The following is a 5,610-nucleotide window of genomic DNA, read 5'->3' on the forward strand; positions in this document are numbered from 1 at the left end:
TGTTACCTGTATTCATATTTATAGGAAATGTTACATATCAGTTAGAAAAAACAAAGATATGACAGGCTTCTTTTCTCATTAAGTTCATAGATTCCCTGAAAGTGCCCATGGACCCCAGGTTGAGACTATTTGCTGTAATGTAATGTATGTTTCCTCCCCTGGAAACAGGAGTAGGTAATAAGCATCACCTCCAACAGTATATGTTGGACGAGCAGGACGACCGGTGATCAAGTTTGTTGACAGTGTATGCAGTGGCCAGATTATTGAACAGTTATTACAGCAGCTTGGAAAGGAGTAACTTACAAGGCGTGCCTTATTTATTAATCTCGAAACCACCCTATTGGTGGTTAGTTGTTAACTCCATTTTCAACTGAGGAAACTGAGAGTTAATGTAACTTGTCAGAGGTCACATATCCAGCTAATGGAGCCAAGGTTCAAAATCTAGATAGCTTGGCTTAAGAACCCATGGTCTTACCCACTAAATTGAAGCTGCTTAGGACCTCGCTGGTGGCGCAAGGGGTTAAGACACAGCCTATGAAGCTATCCGCAGCCACTGCAGCACAAGTTCGATCCCCGGCCAGCCAGGGAGCTACCCACATGGTGCAGCAGACCTCTCCTGTCTTGCCCGCTGCTCCCCTCAGCAGTGTATTGCAGTAGCTCTGCCTTTTCTGTTCCCCACTCTGTCTCTGATGGATCCTTTCACCCCCACCACCCCCCCCACGCCTCTGGCCCAGTTCTTATATGCATAAATAAATCTTTTTTTAAAAAAAAAGATGTGGTTATACACACAATGGAATACTACCCAGCTATTTAAAAAAAAAAAAAGCAAAATCTTTCCATCGTGACAACATGGATGGACCTTAAGGCGATTATATTGAGCACAGTAAGTCACAAAGTGAGACAGTTATCAGATGGTTTCGCGCATATGCATTATAAATAAACAAAGCAATTTAACTAACAAAACACAACAAAAATAACTTTGACTCTGAGAAAATTATGTGGTTACCAGAGAGGAAAGGGAATGGGGTTGGGGGAAACAGGTAGGGGAACCAATTTGGTGGTGGTGACTGGCACTAGAACTTAAGTGGCGGATACGGCATAGGGCACACACATACCAAGGTGTGAACTTACACAGTATCGTAAACCAAAAGTAAATCAATGAAATGATTAAATAAAAAGGTAAGAGACTCAATTACATCATAGGGGTGACCCTCTGTCCCTGTTTGCCTAGAACTGAAGGAGTTCCAGGGGCGTGGACATTCAGTGTTGCAACCAGGACAGTTGTGAGCAAACCTGGATAAGTGGGTCACCTCCGCATGCACCACTCCTCACACACATACAAATCTCCTGCAGGGAGATGCTATGATTTCAAACTTAATACATGAGATGAATTAAAGGAGAGGGTGACTAGTATTGTAGCCAGAGGTAGTAATCTGGGTGAAAGGGAAGATTAATATCTCAAAGATTAATAACCTTTGCAAAAATACAATAATATTTGCAAAAAGACTAATAGATGGACATATAAAGAAAAAGATAAGAGGCTTGGAGGATAAATCTAGGAGACATAAAAGTTGGAGATCAAGAAGGATTTCTGGATGGAGAAAAAGCATCATGAAGCCGGTAATAAATGAGTAAGTTGGAATGGGAGGCTAAGAAATGATGTAAGAATTAGATAAAATAAAATAAAATATAAAAAAGAAAAAGAAAAATAGGCATCATAATAATAGTACCTAATTCATGAGTTGCAATAAAAATTACATGGGCCTATTTCAATACAATGGAAAAGGAACAGATGACTAACTGCTGATAAAGTACAAGAAAGAGAATTGTGAATAGAGATTAATGAAATACAAAAATATTTGAATAAGTAGGTACGTAAGGATAAAGAGTTTGTTTGTTTTCTTTTTTTTTTTTTTTTTTTATAGAGGCATGTTTTTTTTATTTATTTGTTTGTTTGTTTGTTTATACATGCACTGGGTACAGTCAGAAGCGTGGGAGGGTGAGAGAATCCACCAGAGCCAGAGCGGGGAGCAGAGCAGGCAGAAGGACCGAAGTACACTGCTGAGGGGAGCAGCGGGCGGCAGGAGAGGTCTGCGCGCCATGTGGGACCCTCCTCTGGTGGCTGGGGAGCAGCCGGGGATCGAACCGGCGCCGCAGAAGCCGCAGGCAGCTTCGCAACCCAGCGCTCAACCGCTGCGCCACCGGGGAGGCCCTTGTTTGTTTTCTTAATAGGACTAATACAAGTGACCAGTCCTTTAATAGAGCAATATGAAAAAAAGAGACTATGTAACTGTATTTTTTCTTATTACTTAATTATGAAATTAAGTGATATGTAAACTGAAGAGAACTGAATGTCTGGAACATTAAGACACATGAATATATGTAAACTTGGTTTATGACAGAGAAGATAATAGAAGATATTGGGGAAATTATGGACTAGTCAGAAATTACCATTTGGGAAAAAATAAAATGTTTAATGTGTTCCAAAAAATAAATAAAAATAAAAAGCTTTTAAAAAAAAGAGTGGAAGAAGAACAGAAAAGTGAGCAATGGTAATTTCTGGACATTTCACCCAATATACAGGTAGAGGTGACCACCCCAGCAACAGTGGTTGGACAGACTTTCCACCCAGGGCCAGTTCCAGGGTCAGAGAGGACAGATCCTGGGGGCAAACACTCCCTCCCCCACCCAGGCAAGCTGTGGGAGACATGGGTCTTTTCACACAGGCCTTGATTCCCCTGCATCTGCAATTTGTAACAGATTGTCATTGAGATGCACAGCACAGAATTAAGTTCTTTTATTTAAATGGGAGTTTTGTAGGCTTGGAGTGTTGTTAAAAAAGGAGCAGCTGCCCGATGTATGGGTGACATTGTGGAATGTACCCGTGTGTAGATATAAAAGGCGGGTGCCCATTATTTCCCATGCAAAAGTCATTTAACTTCCTGAGATTTAAAAAGTCAACCCATATTAAGCCGATGTAAAGCTTCTGACCAGTAAAAATCCTCTATTGACTAATAGGAATCAATACTTAGTGTCAAGTTTTAGCAATAAGTTTAGAGAATTTTTTCTAATGTCCTTACGAAATACAGCTGTTTGATATTGGCAAATGCAGGTCACATTCCATCCCTGTGCCATACTCTGTGCAGAGCTTTCATTTTCTCAATCCCATCACTCTCTGACAATACATTTTTGAAAAAAAATTCACATCCACTTTTTTTCTGGAATAGGCAGTAAATTATGAAAGAAAAACAATGTACTACATAAAACATAGATCTCATCAGGATGCCACATACCTTTGATTTCCACCTGTTTCTATTCTCCAAGACGTTGCTTACCTTTTAAATGTGTAGGGAACAGGGGCAAGAGGGGGAAATGCAGCTGGCCTGAGAGGAAGAGGACCAGGGAAGCGAAAGAGCAGCTGCTGTCCAAACAGCTCATCCTCTGGTGGGGGCACTGGGGCAATGTTGGCCAAGGATACAAATTGGAGTTCGTTCCATGACTTGGAAATTGTGGGCAGTGTTGTTATGGACATAGGAGTGTATGAGTCTTCTCATATCGAATTTTCATATATTTTGCGTCAATACAAGAAATGGTGGACTATATACTCGATGGAATAGTATACGGCTATTTAAAAAGATGAAGTAGTGTCTTTTGGGATAAAATGGATGGTCCTTGAGATGATGATGCTAAGTAAAAAAGCCAGAAAGTGAAAGACAGATATGGGATGATGTCACTTATATGTGGAATATAAATAATAAGCAACACACAGTGGCAAAATACAGCAAAAACAAATCTTGGACTTAGTGAATAAAATTAATGGTTACCAGAGGGAATGGGGGAGGGGGCGGAGGGAGGGAGGAGGGGACAGAGAAGGAAGAGCATAAGACATTGGCGTGGATAGTCTGGTGGAAAGTGAGTGGAACGTGTGCACATATAGAGAAATAAAAATGTAACCCCAGAATTATAATTTTAAAAAGGGTGCAAACTAGCAGCTAGAAGATGAATACATTCTAGACATCTAATGCACAGCATAGTGATTACAGTCAACAACACTGGATTATAGACTTCAAAATTGCTAAGAGACTAGATCATAAATGTTCTTCCCCCACCACACACACCAAATGATAATTATATGACTTGATAGAGATACTAGCTAAAGCTACAGTGGTAATCATACTGCCATAAAGAAATGTATCAAATCAATACACAGTACACCTTCAATTTACACAAAGCTGTATGTCAGTCATATCTCAATTTAAAAAATAAATTTAATACTTACCTGGCAGGGGAGACCCCATGATCAGAAGGGTGGTTTTCCCAGCATGAGGCTTATCCATCACTCGGATGTGCTGGCTCCTGTGATTTCCAAATGGAGGAATCTCCACTCCCTAAACTGTGGTAGTGGGGGGCTGTGTTCGCACTCACTTCCTAATATGAAATAAATATATTTTTAAAAATTTCACTGTGTAGAACATTTGAAAATGGCTAACAATGTCCATGCAGGAATTTCATTAAAAATGAATGAATGCAGGGCCTCCCTGGCGGCCCAAGGGGTTAAACACCACACTGTGAAGCTGTCCGCAGCCACTGCAACATGAGTTCCATCCCCAGCCGGCCAGGAAGCAACCCACATGGCGCAGCAGACCTCTCCTGTCTCGCCCGCTGCTCCCCTTGGCAGTGTATTTCAGTCAGTCTGCCTGTTCTGTTCCCCGCTCTGTCTCTGGTGAATCCTCTTACCCCCCCACATCTCTGGCCTGTACCCCAGCTCTTGTATGCATAAATAAATAAATCTTTAAAAAAATGAATGAATGCAACTGAAATCTAGAGACATACTACCCAAAGCATGGTACCAAGTCTGTAAGGATGCAACTCTTGGGCCTCCCCTGGTGGCGCAGCGGTTGAGCGCTGGGTTGCGAAGCTGACTGCAGCCTCCGCAGCACTGGTTTGATCCCCGGCCAGCCGCACCAGAGAGGGTCCCACATGGTATGCAGACCTCTCCTGCCACGCCCACTGCTCCCCTCAGCAGTGTACTTTGTCGGGGTCTGCCTGTTCTGCTCCCCGCTCTGGCTCTGGTGAATTCTCTCACCTTCCCGCGCTTCTGACTGTACCCAGTGCTCGTATAAATAAATAAATAAATCTTTAAAAAAAAAATGCAACTCTCCCTCCCCCCCACCCCCGTAGTGTGTCTTATACAAAATAAAATTTGAAAAAAATGCTCAAAAAAAGCATCTAAACAAATATTAAAAAAAATGTTTAATTTTATGTTATGTCAGTTTCACCCCAGTTTAAAAATAAAAAATGAGAATGAGAGGAAAAAAAAAATGCAATTCTCAGGCTCCATCTCAGACCAACTGAATGAGGATCTAATTTTGCCAAGATCCCCAATAAAGTGTGCAGAGTGTTGCTGTGGAAAATCATCTGGCAAGGTAATACAGAATGCACAGTCCTTGGTTTGCTATAGTGGCGTGCAGCCAGACCTTTGTATTTTTTACCAAATTTCTCAGGTGAACAACATGAGCTAAAATTGCAGCACCACTGCCCCAGAGCGCCACTCTTCAATACGGTAGCCAGGGGCCTCCCTGGTGGTGCAGGGGTTAAAGACAGCGCTAT

At 41.8% G+C, this 5,610-nt stretch overlaps 1 non-coding gene across 1 annotated transcript; it reads left to right on the forward strand.

The window, feature by feature from the left end:
* The first annotated feature begins 4,271 nt into the window (after positions 1-4,271).
* Positions 4,272-4,430, forward strand: LOC119246854 (U1 spliceosomal RNA). The gene has a single exon (XR_005125605.1). It is a non-coding gene; the product is annotated as a U1 spliceosomal RNA (small nuclear RNA).
* Positions 4,431-5,610: the final 1,180 nt, after the last annotated feature.

This window comes from Talpa occidentalis, unplaced genomic scaffold (genome assembly GCF_014898055.3).
Source record: "Talpa occidentalis isolate TD23 unplaced genomic scaffold, MPIMG_talOcc4v2.1 talOcc4.15, whole genome shotgun sequence".
In the NCBI taxonomy this organism is placed as follows: domain Eukaryota; kingdom Metazoa; phylum Chordata; class Mammalia; order Eulipotyphla; family Talpidae; genus Talpa; species Talpa occidentalis.